The sequence below is a fragment of the Loxodonta africana genome, chromosome 4 (assembly GCF_030014295.1).
Source record: "Loxodonta africana isolate mLoxAfr1 chromosome 4, mLoxAfr1.hap2, whole genome shotgun sequence".
Lineage (NCBI taxonomy): Eukaryota > Metazoa > Chordata > Mammalia > Proboscidea > Elephantidae > Loxodonta > Loxodonta africana.
The window spans coordinates 74,192,589-74,207,910 of NC_087345.1; the positions used below are offsets into that span (position 1 = coordinate 74,192,589).

The 15,322-nt window shown below is 39.5% G+C and overlaps 1 protein-coding gene and 1 long non-coding RNA gene across 9 annotated transcripts in view; both read left to right on the forward strand.

The window, feature by feature from the left end:
• Positions 1–15,322, forward strand: part of PPM1H (protein phosphatase, Mg2+/Mn2+ dependent 1H) — a 328,683-nt gene that overhangs the window by 134,337 nt on the left and 179,024 nt on the right. The window lies entirely within an intron of this gene.
• Positions 3,346–12,180, forward strand: LOC135231194 (uncharacterized). Its single transcript, XR_010321820.1, has 2 exons — positions 3,346–8,016; positions 9,736–12,180. It is a non-coding gene; the product is annotated as an uncharacterized LOC135231194 (long non-coding RNA).

Sequence of the window (15,322 nt, forward strand, 5' to 3'; positions counted from 1 at the left end):
GGAGCCATTACTTCTCCCTGCCTGCTCAGTGTCGCCCCCAGACCATTTAGTGCAGTGTAGAATTTTTGTTTCTCCTCTATGATAGACATGGCTCTGCATATTTAATTTATTATTTTCTAATTACTGTACAGTAAAATTAGCTTTTTTTTCTTTTGGTATACAGCTTTTTTTTTTCCCTATGGATTTTAATACCAGTGGATTCATGTAACCATCCCTACCACAGTCTGGACACAGAACATTTTCATCATCCCCAGAAAACTCCCTCAGGCTATGCCTTAATAGTCATACCAACAAAAAAAACAAACCCATTGCCATCAAGTCAATTCCGACTCATAGCGACCCTTCTAGGACAGAGTAGAACTGCTCCATAGGGTTTCCAAGAAGTGCCTGATAGATTCGAACCAATGACCTTTTGGTTTGTAGTTATAGCTCCTAACCACTACGCCACCAGGGTTTCTAATAATAGTCATGCCAGCCACCCATAATTCAATATTACACATTTAATACATATTATCCATTCCTGTGGCACCACGCCGTCCTCCTAACGCTCATCACACTTGTCTGCATTCAAGATTGGTAGCTTCAGGAGGTTGGGATCCATGGTATTCTTGTTCCCTGCTATATCCCCAGGGTCCACAATGGAACCTGACACACAGAAGACTCTGAGACATTCATTAAATCCTTGCAGAGGGTCCATTTAATTAACACTGTTCTTTAAATGAAGAAGTTGAGGTTCAGAGACGTTAAGAAGCATGTCCAAGATTACGCAGTAGTAAATGCCAGAATCTAGATTTGTCTTCATAAAGTGCACTACCCAACTTTTAAAATAATCATGGGTATGTCATATATTGACACCTTTGATAAAGTTGCTCTTCGACTATGAAAACAAACTTTGCCATTGCCTTTGTGTGGATTCTGACTCATAGTGACCCTATAGGACAGAGTAGAACTCCCCTATAGGGTTTCCAAAGCTGTAGTCTTTATGGGAGCAGACTGCCACATCTTTCACCCACAGAGTTGCTGGTGGGTTAGAATCTCCGGCCTTCCAGTTAGCAGCCATGCACTTAACCACTGTGCCAAGAGGGCTCCTTCTTGGACTATCAGATAGTGTAAAACCTAAAACCCTGTTCCTGTACAACATGAACTAAAAATCTTATTCTTAGATCTAATAGCAAACTAAGGAGGTACCCCTACTTCTAAAGTGACTAACAATTTGAGGGGGGTAGGATGGTGCCTTTGGCCGTGGGAAGATAGGTGTGCATTGTGGGGTAAGAAGAGGGGACTGAAATGGAGCTGTGGCTTTTGCGTCTCTCCTTCAGTACCTTTGTGTCAGCTAAGCAGATGAAAAACACTGCTCCCTAGCTTCCCAGCCAGCCATGTGCCTTGGCCCTTGAATCACTGGTTCAAAGGATAAAACAACAACAGATTGTACATCCTAGCAGGGTACAAGGCTAGGATCAGCAGAGCCGATGGGACTTGGGGAACCTGTGGCTTGGAAAGAGTCTATCCGGTTTCAACAGTTCCAGTTTGTTTTTGTTGTTTGCTTTTGTTTTCCTTTTTAAAAAGATACAGACGTTAGTTTAGAAGAGAATGAATGCTTTCAGAGTGTGCATGTGCTTGCGTGTGTTTCTGTGCGCGTGCCTGTGTGTGTATGTTTTTCACACTGGTAGGACCACAAGGCTCAGCAAATCATATTCAGCCAGAGATGGCAGTGTCCCTTTGGTTTCCATGGGGCCACTCTCATCCCCAGGGCTCTAGATCCAGGCTGTTTATATGCATGAGACACCAGGCCTCGGGGAGCTGAGAGGACACAACCCTAGATACACTAAGATAAATCAGGCCAATCCCAGAGTAGGTTGAGTTTTATTTCTTTCTGTTAGTCTTACCAATATGAAGTATCTTAACATAAAAATTTTTTTTGTTTATTTCTTTTATCGTACTTTAGATGAAGGTTTACAGAGCAAATTAGTTTCTCATTAAAAAAACTAATACACATATTGTTTTGTGACATTGATTGGCAAGCCCATGACATGTCAACACTCTCCCCTTCTCGACCTTGGGTTCCCCATTACCAGCTTTCCCGTGCCCTCCTCCTTTCTCATCCTTGCCCCTGGGCTGCTGTACCCATTTATTAGTCTCATTTTGTTTTATGGGCCTGTCTAACCTTTGGCTGAAGGGCAAACTTCAGGAGTGACTTCATTACTGAGCTAAAAGGGTGTCTAGGGGCCATACACTTGGGGTTTCACCAGTCCCTGTCAGACCAGTAAGTAAGTCTGGTCTTTTTTGTGTGTGTGAGTTAAAATCATCTTCTGTATTTTTCTCCAGTTCTGTCCAGGACCCTCTATTATGATCCCTGTCAGAGCAGTCGGTGGTGGTAGCCAGGCATCATCTAGCTGTACTGGACTCAGTCTGATGGAGGTTGTGGTACTTGTGGTCCATTAGTCCTCTGGATCATTCTTTCTCTTGTGCCTTTGGTTTTCTTCATTCTCCCTTGCTCCAGACAGGGTGAGACCAGTAGAGTATCTTAGATGACCACTCACAAGCTTTTAAGACCCCAGACACTATTCACCAAAGTAGAACGTAGAACATTTTCTTTATAAACAATGTTATGCCAGTTGAGCTAGACATTCCCTGAGACCATGGTCCCCACAGCCCTCAGCCTAGTAACTCTGTCCCTCAGAGAGTTTGGATGCATCTGTGGAGCTTCTATGACTTTGCCTTGGACAAGTTGTGCTGGCTTCCCCAGTACTGTGTACTGTCTTATCCTTCATCAAAGTTACCACTAATCTGTTATCTAGTTAGTGTCTTTCCATAATCACCTTACTTTTCTCTATAACCATCAAAGATTGTTTCTTTTTATGTGTAAATCTTTTCATGAGTTTTTGAAGTAGTGGTCTCATACAATATTTGTCCTTTTGTGATTGATTTATTTCACTCAGTGTAATGCCCTCTAGGTTCATCCATGTTGTGAGGTGCTTCGCAGATTCATCATTGTTCTTTATCACTGCACAGTATTCCATTGTGTGTATGTACCATAGTATGTTTATCCATTCATCTGTTGATGGGCACCTAGCTTGTTTCCATCTTTTTGCTATTGTGAGCAATGCTGCAATGAATATGAAGGTGCATATGTCTATTCATGTGACAGCTCTTATTTCTCTAGGTTATATTCCTGCAAGTGGGATTGCTGGATCATATGGTATTTCTATAGCTTTTTAAGGAAGTGCCATATCATTTTCCAAAATTGTACCATTTTACATTCCCACCAGCAGTGCATAAGAGTTTCACTCTCCCTGCAGCCTCTCCAACATTTGTTATTTTCTGTTTTTTTTTTTTTTTTTTTTTGATTCGTGCCAGTAATGTCGGGATGAGATGGTATCTCATTGCGGTTTTGATTTCTAATTCTCTAATGGCTGATGATTGTGAGAATTTCCTCATGTGTCTTTTAGCCACTTGAATGTCTTCTGTGGTGAAGTGTCTGTTCATATCCCTTGCCCATCTTTTAGTTGGATGGTTTGTCTTTCTGTTGTAGAGATTTTGGATTTTCCAATAGATTTTAGAGATATAGACCTTTGTCGGATTTGTCACAAGCAAATTTTTTTTCCAAATCTGTAGGTTCTCTTTTTACTCTTTTGGCGAACTGTTTTTATGACCATAAGTGTTTAATTTTTAGAAGATTCCAGTTATCTAGCTTATCTATCTTCTGGTGCTTGTGTGTTGTTAGTTATGGTTTATATGTGTTAAAACCGTGTATTAGGGCCTCTTGCATTGACCCTATTTTTTCTTCTGTGATCCATATAGTTTTTGGTATTATATTTAGGTCTTTGATCCATTTTGAATTAGTTTTTGTGTATGGTGTGAGATATGAGTCCTCTTTCATTTTTTTGCAGATGAACATCCAGTTTTGCCGACCTTAGTTGTTAAAAAGACTATCTGTTCCCCATGATGGACTTTGGGCCTTTGCCAAAAATCAGGTGACCGTAGGTGGATGGATTTATATCTGGGTTCTCAGTTGTGTTCCATTGGCCAATGTGTCTGTCGTTGTACCAGTACCAGGCTGTTTGGCTACGGTAGCTGTGTAATAGATTCTGAGGTCAGGTGTAGTACAAGTCTTCCTACTTTATTGTTCTTCAGTAGTGCTTTACTTATTCAGGGCCTCTTCTCTTTCCATATAAAGTTAATGGTTAGTTTTTCCATCTCTTTAAATAATGCTGTTGGTATTTGGATCAGGATTGCATTGTATTTGTAGATTGCTTTGGGTGAAATTGACATTTTCACAATGTTGAGTCTACCTATCTATGAGCATGGTATGTATTTCCATTTATGTAGATCTCTTGGTTTCTTTTAGTAGTGTTTTATAGTTTTCTTTGTATAGGTCTTTTATATCCCATGTTAGATTTATTCCTAAGTATTTTATTTTTTTAGGTGCTATTATAAATGGTATTGTTTCCCTGATTTCCTTTTCATTGTTGTCTTTATTGGTGTTTAGAAATCCAACTGATTTTTTTTATGTTTGTCTTGTATCATGCTGCTATGCTGAATTTTTCTATTACTTCCAGTAGTTTTCTTGTGGAATCTTTTGACTTTTCTATGTATAAACCCAAACCAAACCCACTGCTGTTGAGTCGATTGCAACTCATAGTGACCCTACAGGACAGAGTAGAACTGCTCCATAGAGTTTCCAAGGAGTGCCTGGCGGATCTGAACTGCTGATGTCTCGGTTAGCAGCCATGGCACTTAACCATTATGCCACCAGGGTTTCCTTTCTATGTATAAATATGTATATTTATGTATACATATTCTATGTATAGTATCATATAATTGGCAGATAAGGACAGTTTTGCTTCATCATTACCAGTGTGGATGCCCTTTATTCCTTTTTCTTGCTTTATTGGTCTAGCTAGGACTTCCACCACAATGTTAAACAGGAGTGGTGATAAAGGCCATCCTGTTCTCAAGGGGAATGTTTTCAGCCTCTCTTCATTAAAAATGATGTTGGCTGTTGGTTTTGTATAAAAAACCAAAACCAAACCCAGTGCCATCAAGTCAATTCCGACTCATAGCGACCCTATAGGACAGAGTAGAACTGCCCCATAGAGTTTCCAAGGAGCGCCTGGTGGACTTGAACTGCCGACCCTTTGCTTACCAGCTGCAGCACTTAACCACTGTGCCACTATAAAAAAAAAAATCCCGTTAATTATGTTGAGGATTTTCCCTCCTATAATATCTCTTGTATTGAGAATTTTTTATCAGGAGTGGGTGTTGGACTTTGTTGAATGCCTTTTCTGTGTTGATTGAGATCATCATGTGATTCTTTTGTTTCGTTTTTTTAATGTGGTGGATTACGTTGATTGATTTCATAATGTTGAACCATCCTTGCATACCTGGTATGAATCCCTACACCTATACGATTTATTCCCTCTTTTATTGTTCTGATATTGTTGTCATTTACAGGTTAACCTCCCTGGTTCCCTGTCATAAATCTTTTAGTTTTGTTTTATTCTTCAGAGTTCATTACCTACGTTGGTATCTGGCTGATGTGGTCTTGCATTCTAGATACAGGCCATTGTCTGATGTTGTTGTTTCTCTAACCAGAGGACTCCCTTTCACAATTCTTGTAAATTTGATTTGGTTTTTAGATATTCCCTCAATTTCTGTTTATCTGGAAATGCCTTATTTCACCATCATATTTGAACAAGAGTTTTGCAGGATATATTATTCTCAGTTGGCAATTTTTTTCTTTCAAGGTTTTATATATGTCATCCCATTGCCTTCTTGCCTGCATGGTTTCTGCCGAATAATCAGATTAGTCTTATTGTTACCCCTCTGTATTTGACTTTTTGTTTTTCTCAAGCTGCTCTCAGGATTCTTTCTTTGTCTTTGGTTTTAGCAAGTTTGATTATGGTATGTCTTGGTGATTTTCTTCTCAAGGTTTATCCTATATGGAGCTCGTTGAGCTTCTTGGATGGTCAGGTTTTCATCTTTCATGATATTAGGGAAGTTTTCTGTCAGCAATTCTTCAATGATCGTCTCTGTGTTTTCCGTTTTCTGTCCCTATTCTGGAATTCTGTTCACTTGTAAATTTTTGCCTTTGATTGTGTCCCACATTGTTCTCAGGGTTTCTTCATTTTTCTTCATTCTGTTTTCTGATTTTTCCTCAAAGTGATAGCCAAGGATTTGTCTTCAATTTTGCTGATCCTGTCTTCCATTGTTTCAAATTTGTTTCTAAAACCTTCTATTGCACTGTCCATTTCTGACATCTTGTTATTTATCTTTTGGATTTCTAATTGCTGTTTTTGTATGATTTTTAATAGTGAGCTTATTTTGACCTTTTTTTCTGTACTATTTTCCTGAATTCATTATTTTGTCTGTCTTTTATGATTTTGTCTATTTTTTCCTTATTTTTGTCTGCATTTTCCTTCATCTCTTGTAAAGTGCTGAATATTAGAGTCTTGAATTCCCTATTAGGTAGTTCCAGTGCCTTTTCTGCTACCAGAAGGTCATCTGGTATTTTATTTTGGACACTTATTGGAACCATTCTGTCCTGTTTTTTTTGTAAATATTGTGTACTGTTTTCAGGGCATTCAGTAATTATTGTCTTCATTTTTTGATGGTAGGTTTGTTTGTTTTGTCCTGCTTTTTTTATTTGGTTAGGTCTGGGCAGATGGGCTGGGTGTTCTTTGTTGTTTGTTCATCTGAGGACAAAATCCTTCTCACCATCTTGTCCAGGTGGGCAGGGACAGTTGCTCAGCTATGTAGTAGCAGGGCAGGTCCACCAGAGGGGGAGGGGCAGGAATGGGTCGATTGTGCCATGTAATGGAGCCAACAGGGTGGGACCTGGGGGCAGTGCTGGGCAGGGTGCAATGCTCAGCATGTGGTGCAGATAGGCAGGAGGTAAGGAGAGAATGTGATGTGTGGAGCTAATTGGGTGTGGGAAAGAAGAGAGAGAAATAGACGCTCATTAAAAAAAGGTGCTGAGGGACCCTGCCGTTGGAGTGGTGCAGACCCAGGGAAGCCATGTACCAGTGGCTTTCTAGCCAGGCAATGTGGCACAGCCCATCAAGAAGGGGCAGAGACAGCATACGTGTCTAGGTGGGCAGGAGAAAGGAAGGGAACAAAGGGAGAGAAAGATAAGAAACTGGAAAAAAAAAAAAAAAGTGAGAAAAGCACATACGGCCAGGTAGTCAGGAGGAAGGAAAGGAAGAAAGGTATAGAAAGACAAGAAACCAAGAAAAAAAGAAAACTGCCCCACGGGAGCCCACTGAAAGTGACTCCCCAACTGAGTGGCACTGCACAGCCCATCAAGAAGGAGCAGTGATGTCACATGTCCGCATTAGCTGATAAAAAAAAAAAAATAGGGGACCTCTATTCCCATATAGGCAATGCTGAAACAGTAGGATAAATTCTATGGTAGGGGACATTCAGGTACTATGGTAGTCCAGGCAGGCTTGATGGGGAAGCCATGCTTTCACTGAAAACTGAAAGGTAAATAGCTCTCCAAGCAGAAGGCAATAGATGAGTATTTTAGGCAGAAACAAAACACATCCATAGTCCCAGAGGCACCTGGGAGTTAGAAGAGAGGAAGTGAGAGAAGTTCAAGACAACTCATACAGAAAGGAGTGAGAGATGTGCTGGAGATTAAGTAGTGACTAAAATCATGAAGGGCCCATAAGCCATATGAGTATGCAGGAGACCAGGTGATAGGGAGTCATTGAAGGTTCTAAGCAGTGAAGCAGTACAGGTGGATTTTCAGTGAGATTGCAGATTTGGGGCACTTTAAAATCATTATGTTCACACAGCTTGTTATTTTTCTGAGGTTTACAGTTATATTTGACCTATTTGCCTTATTCCTGGCCTACACCCCTGACATTGATGAAGGCCCTTGTTGTTGGTTAGATTCTGAGGAGGCATTCACTCCTCAAGGTTCTTGGGTCTGACTTTACCTGCTTCTGACTCACAGCGATTGATGGCATCATTTTGAAGAAAGCAGAGGATTAGAGAGAATGGGTAATCATCGTATCCTTTGTAAAATAAGTGTCATATACATTCTGTTTGACTGTTCAGCTTTCAAAAATAGATTTCTATTTCCTGTAATTTCTTGGTCACATCTGAACACCACATAGCCCATTTCCATATTCATATTGTTCTTTGAAATGTATCTTGAAGTCATCTGTCTCCTTTCCAGTCACACTGATGCCACCCTCATCTCAGTGCTGTTTGCTTCACAACAATCCTTTATGAGCCTCTCAAAATTCAGTGCTTCCAAAAAATAAAAATAAAAAGTAGAAAAATGATTTGAAAATGGATAATGGTGATGGTTAAACAACACACTAAACATAATTAACGTCCCTGATTGTACATGTGAAGAATGTCAAAATGGCAAATGATTTGTTACATATATATTTACAGGCATACCTTGGAGATATGGCGGGTTCGGTTCCAGACCACTGCGATAAAGGGAATACTGCAATAAAGCAAATCACAAATTTTTTGGTTTCTCAGTACATATAAAAGTTATGTTTACACTATACTATACTATGGAGACACTGGTGGCGTAGTGGTTAAGAGCTACAGCTGCTAACCAAAAGGTTGGCAGTTCAAATCCACCAGGTGCTCCTTGGAAACCCTATGGGACAGTTCTACTCTGTCCTATAGGGTCACTATGAGTCAGAATTGACTTAATGGCAGCAGGGTTTTTATGGGGTTTGAAACACTATACTCTGGTCTACTAAGTGTGCGATAGTATTATGCCTAAAAAACCAATGTACATACCTTAATTAAAAAATACTTTATTACTAAAAAGAAAAAAAAAATGCTAACCATCATCTGAGCCTTTAGCCAGTTATAATCTTTTTATTGGTGGGAGGAACCTGCCTTGGTTTGATGACTGCTGACTGATCAGGGTAGTGGGTGAGGCTCGCTGAAGTGGCTGTGGCAATTTCTTAATATAGGACAATGACATTTGCCACATAGATTGACACCCCTTTCACAAAAAATTTCTGTAGCACGTGATGTTGTTTGATAGCATTTTACTCACAGCAGAACATCTTTCAAAACTGAAGTCAATCCTCTCAAACCCTGCTGCTGCTTAATCAACTAAGTTTATGTAATAATTCTAAGCCCTTTGTTGTCATTTCAATAATGTTCACAAAATCTTTGCCAGTAGATTCCATCTCAAGAAACCATTTTCTTTGCTCATCCGTAATAAGCAACTCCTCATCCTGAGATTTGATCCTGAGATTGCAACAATTCAGTCACATCTTCAGGCTTCACTTCTGATTCTAGTTCTCTTGCTCTTTCTACCACATCTACAGTTATGTCCTCCACGAAAGTCTTGAATCCCTCAGAGTCAGCCATGAGAGTTGGAATCACCTTCTTCCAAACTCCTGTTAATGCTGATGTTTTGACTTCCTCCCATGAATCACAAATGTTCTTAATGGCATCTGGAATGGTGAATCCTTTCCAGAAGGTTATCAATTTACTTTGCCCAAATCCATTAGAGGAATCACTATCGATGGCAACTATAGCCTTCCAAAATGTATTTCTTAAATAATAAGACTTGAAAGTCGAAACTACTCCTTGATCCATGAGCTGCAGAATGGATGTGGTCTTAGCAGGCATAAAAACACTAATCTCCTTGTACATTTCTATCAGAGCTCTTGGGTGACAAGGTACATTGTTGATGAGCAGTAATATTCTGAAAGGAATCTTTTTCTGAGCAGAGTGTCTCAACAGTGGGCTTAAAATATTCAGTAAACCATGATGGAGGTGGAGCCAAGATGGCGGAATATACAGAGGCTTCTCAAGCCCTCTTTACAACAAAGACCCGAACAAACAAGTGAAACGAGTATATTTGTGACACGCTGGGAACCCTGAGCATCAAAGGAAAGCTTAGACAACGAACTGAGGGGCAGGGGGAAGAAGAGACCGTTCAGAAGTGGAGAGGAGCTACCGGACCTGAATTGCGGGGACCCCTCAGGTACCATTCCGGGAGCGGTGGCGGCAGCGCCGGGCTGATACTAGTGTTCGGCCGCAGTTTCCTCAGGGAGAAGCAGCCAGCCACACAGGCTACTCACACCTCCGAAATCTGAGGAGAACGGTGCTCCCAGCAAAAGTTAACTACTTGCGTATATTTTACCGGGCTCCCCCCTCCCCAAGCCGGATTCAGCGGCTGAATCCCTGGGCCCGAGATAGACCCTGGAGAGCACCTAGAGCCATCCTCCTGGCCTTGGAGAAGGAATAAATTTGCAATTCGGGTGAAAAGGTAATTTGCTAGCTCCTTTTTTTTTTTTTTAACCGGGAGAGCTCAGGACAGAAGCAGCTCCTGTCCAGGCATAAACCGTCCATCGACCTTGAGCACCTTTCCCTTCTGCATGGACCTGTGTGGGCCTATTTCAGGAGAATTGGCCCTTGTTGGCAAACTCCAACCATTTCAGCTGTGCGGTGGGAGAGGTGGGTGTTTGACATTTGACATTGTTTTGCCTATTAAACAAGGTCCTCGCCTACCCACATCAGGGACCTAAGGACTGGTAGCTCCACTCAGGTCACCCAGCCACCCACCACAGGGGTCCAAAGATAACTGGTACCTCCCAGTCCTTCCAACCAAAAACCTTGGGTGCCCATGGTCCCTCTGCAGAACCCACCTACTAGCACACTCTAGGGAACAGAGGCGCATTTTCCTCAGAGACACCTGGGGGTCGGTTCTCAGCCCCCTGCCTTGTTCAGAGCGTGACCACCTGCTGCAGTCAGATTCGGGTATATATGCCAATCACCCCTGCCCCTCTAAGACTGCAGGACAGAGCCTGTACCACACACTTGATATCAGCTACCTAGAAACATGAGCTGAATTCATACAAGAAAACAGAATGGACTCCTAGACTGATATACCTGATAAGAGCTCTAGCCAGCTGGGGACAGGACACCAGAGCGCCAAAGGCGAAAATAATCAAGCTAGCTCCCTCAAGCAGCCCATAGGGGTATACCAAAACAAAACAAAGCAAGCAGCTACGACACAGTAAGCAAGCATAAACTAATACAATAACATATAGATGGCTTGGAGACAACAGTCAATATCAAGTCACATAAAGAAACAGGCCATCATCACCTCAACAGGCTCTCAAAACAAAGAATCCAGGGATCTTTTAGAAGAAAGTGCATTCCTGGAATTACCAGATGCAGAATACAAGAGATTAATATACAGAACCCTTCAAGACATCAGGAAGGAAATGAGGCAATACGCAGAACAAGCCAAGGAACACACAGATAAAGCAACTGAAGAATTCAGAAAGATTATTCAGGAACATAATGAAAAGTTTAATGAGCTGGAAAAATCCATACACAGACAGCAATCAGAAATTCAGAAGATTAACAATAAAATTACAAAATTAGATAACTCAATAGAAAGCCAGAGGAGCAGAATTGAGCAAGTGGAAGCTAGAGTTTCGGAACTTGAAGATAAATCACTTGGCACTAATATATAAGAAGAAAAATCAGATAAAAGAATTTTGAAAAAAATGAAGAAACCTTAAGAATCATGTGGGACTCTATCAAGAGAAATAATCTATGAGTGATTGGAGTACCAGAACAGGTAGGGATAACAGAAAATACAGAGAAAATTGTTGAGGATTTGTTGGCAGAAAACTTCCCTGGTATTGTGAAAGACGAGAAGATGTCTGTTGAAGATGCTCATCGAACTCCATATAAGGTAGGTGTTACAAGAAAGTCACCAAGACATATTATAATCAAACTTGCCAAAACCAAAGATAAACAGAGAATTATAAGACCAGTGAGGGATAAACAAAAAGTCACCTATAAAGGAGAGCCAATAAGAATAAGCTCGGACTACTCGGCAGAAACCATGCAGGCAAGAAGGCAATGGGATGACATATTTAAAAAACTGAAGGAAAAAATTGCTTGCCAAGAATCATATATCCAGCAAAACTGTCTCTTAAATATGAAGGTGAAATTAAGACATTTCCAGATAAACACAAGTTTAGGGAATTCATAAAAACCAAACCAAAACTGTAAGAAATACTAAAGGGAGTACTTTGATTTGAAATTCAATAATATAAGGTATCAACCCTAGACTAGAACACTGGGCAGAGCAACCAGAAGTCAACCCAGACAGGGAAATCCAAAAAAAAAAAAAAAACCAAAGTAAAATTATTAAAAAAAAAAAAAGGCCCAAAACAGGGTAACAGCAGTGTTATTACATAAGACAACATTAAAATAATAAAGAGGGAATAAGAAATGGAATCATATACCTTCCATATGGAGAGGAAGATATGGCGATACAAAGAAATAAAAGTTTTAAATTTAGAAAAATTAGGTAACCAGAAAGGAGACAAACTATCCTACTCATCAAAATAAAATACAAGGGAAAAATACAGACTCAGCAGAAACAAAATCAACAACAACGAATATGAGAAAAGGACAATATATAAAGAAAATATAGTTGATTGCCCCGGGTACTGGGTTACTCAGCACATAAAATCAAGTGGGAAAAAGAAACTGTCAACAACACACAAAAAAAGACATTAAAGTGATACTAAATTCATACCTATCCATAATTACCTTGAATGTAAATGGACTAAATGCCCCAATAAAGAGACAGAAAGTGGCAGAATAGATTAAAAAAGAAGATCCATGTATATGCTGCCTACAAGAGACATACCTTAGACTTAGAGACACAAAAAAACTAAAACTCAAAGGATGGAAAAAAAATATCAAGCAAACAACAATCAAAAAAGAGCAGGAGTGGCAATATTAATTTCTGACAAAATAGACTTTAAAGTTCAATCCATCAGAAAGGATAAGGAACGACACTATAATGATTAAAGGGACAATACACCAAGAAGATATAACCATATTAAATATTTATGCACTCAATGACACTGCTGCAAGATACATAAAACAAACTCTATCAGCATTGAAAAGTGAGATAGCTCCACAAAAATAGTAGGAGACTTCAACACACCACTTTCGGTGGACAGGACATCCAGAAAGAAGCTCAATAAAGACACGGAAGATCTAAATGCCACAATCAACCAACTTGACCTCGTAGACATTTACAGAATACTCCACCCAACAGCAACCAAGTATACTTTCTTGTCTAGTGCACATGGAACATTCTCTAGAATAGACCACATATTAGGTCATAAAGCAAGCCTTAGCAGAATCCAAAACATTGAAATATTACAAAGCATCTTCTCTGACCATAGGCCATAAAAGTGGAAATCAATAACAGGAAAAGCAGGGAAAAGAAAGCCAACACTTGGAAACTGAACAATACCCTGCTCAAAAAAGACTGGATTATAGAAGACATTAAGGATGGAATAAAGAAATTCATAGAATCCAGTGAGAATGAAAACACTTTCCTATCAGAACCTTTGGGACACAGCAAAAGCGGTGCTCAGAGGCCAATTTACATCAATAAGTGCACACATCCAAAAAGAAGAAAGGGCCCAAATCAAAGAATTATCCCTACAACTTGAACAAATAGAGAACAGCAAAAGAAACCCACAGGCACCAGAATAAAACAAATAATAAAAATTAGAGCTGAACTAAATGAAATAGAAAACAAAAACAATTGAAAGAATTAACAAGACCAAAAGCTTGTTTTTTGAAAAAATCAATAAAATTGATAAACCACTGGCCAAACTAACAAACGAAAAACAGGGGAGGAAGAAAATAACCCGAATAAGAAATGAGATGGGTGATATTACAACAGACCCAACTGAAATTAAAAGAATCATATCAAATTACTATGAAAAACTATATTCAAACAAATTTGAAAACCTAGAAAAAATGGATGAATTTCTAGAAACACATTACCTAACTAAACTAACACAAACAGAGGTAGAACAGCTAAATAGACCCATAACAAAAGAAGAGATTGAAAAGGTAATCAAAAAACTCCCAACAAAAAAAATCCCCAGTCTGGACAGCTTCCGGACAGCAGAGTTCTACCAAACTTTCAGAGAAGAGTTAACACCACTACTACTAAAGGTATTTCAGAGCATAGAAAAGGACGGAATACTACCAAACTCATTCTATGAAGCCACCATATCCCTGATACCAGGTAAAGACACCACAAGAAAAGAAAATTATAGACCTATATCCCTCATGAACATAGATGCAGAAATCCCCAACAAAATTCTAGCCAATAGAATTCAATAACATATCAAAAAATAATTCACCATGACCAAGTGGGATTCATACCAGGTGTGCAGGGATGGTTCAACATTAGAAAAACAATTAATGTAATCCATTACATAAATAAAAGATAAGAATCACATGATTTTATCAATTGATGCAGAAAAAGGATTTGATACAAAGTTCAACACCCATTTATGATAAAAACTCTCAGCAAAATAGGAATAGAAGGAAAATTTCTCAACATAGTAAAGGGCATTTATACAAAGCCAACAGCCAACATCACCTAAATGGAGCGAGACTAAAAGCATTCCCAATGAGATCGGGAACCAGACAAGGATGCCCTTTATCACCACTCTTATTCAACATTGTGCTGGAAGTCCTAGCCAGAGCGATTAGGCTAGATATAGAAATAAAGGGCATCCAGATTGGCAAGGAAGAAGTAAAAGTATCTCTATTTGCAGACGACATGATCTTTTACACAGAAAACCCTACGGAATCCTCCAGAAAACTACTGAAACTGATAGAAGAGTTCAGCAGAGTATCAGGATACAAGATAAACATATAAAAATCAGTTGGATTCCTCTACACCAACAAAAAGAACATCGAAGAGGAAATCACCAAATCAGCGCCATTTACAGTAACCCCCAAGAAGATAAAATACTTAGGAATAAATCTTACCAGAGATGTAAAAGACTTATATAAAGAAAACGACAGTACACTTCTGCAAGAAACCAAAAGGGACTTACATAAGTGGAAGAACATGCCTTGCTTGTGGATAGGAAGACTTAACATTATAAAAATGTCTATTCTACCGAAAGTGATCTATACATTTAATGCAATTCTGATCCAAATCCCAAAGACATTCTTTAATGAGATGGAGAAACAAATCACCAACTTCATATGGAAGGGCAAGAGGCCCTGGATAAATAAGGCATTACTGAAAAAGAAGAACAAAGTGGTAGGCCTTACTTTACCTGATTTTAGAACCTGTTATACCACCACAGTAGTCAAAACAGCCTGGTACTGGTACAACAGATACATAGACCAGTGGGACAGAACTGAGAATCCAGACATAAATCCATCCACATATGAGCTGTTGATATTTAACAAAGGCCCCAAACAGTTAAATGGGGGAAAGACAGTCTTTTTAACAAATGGTGGTGGC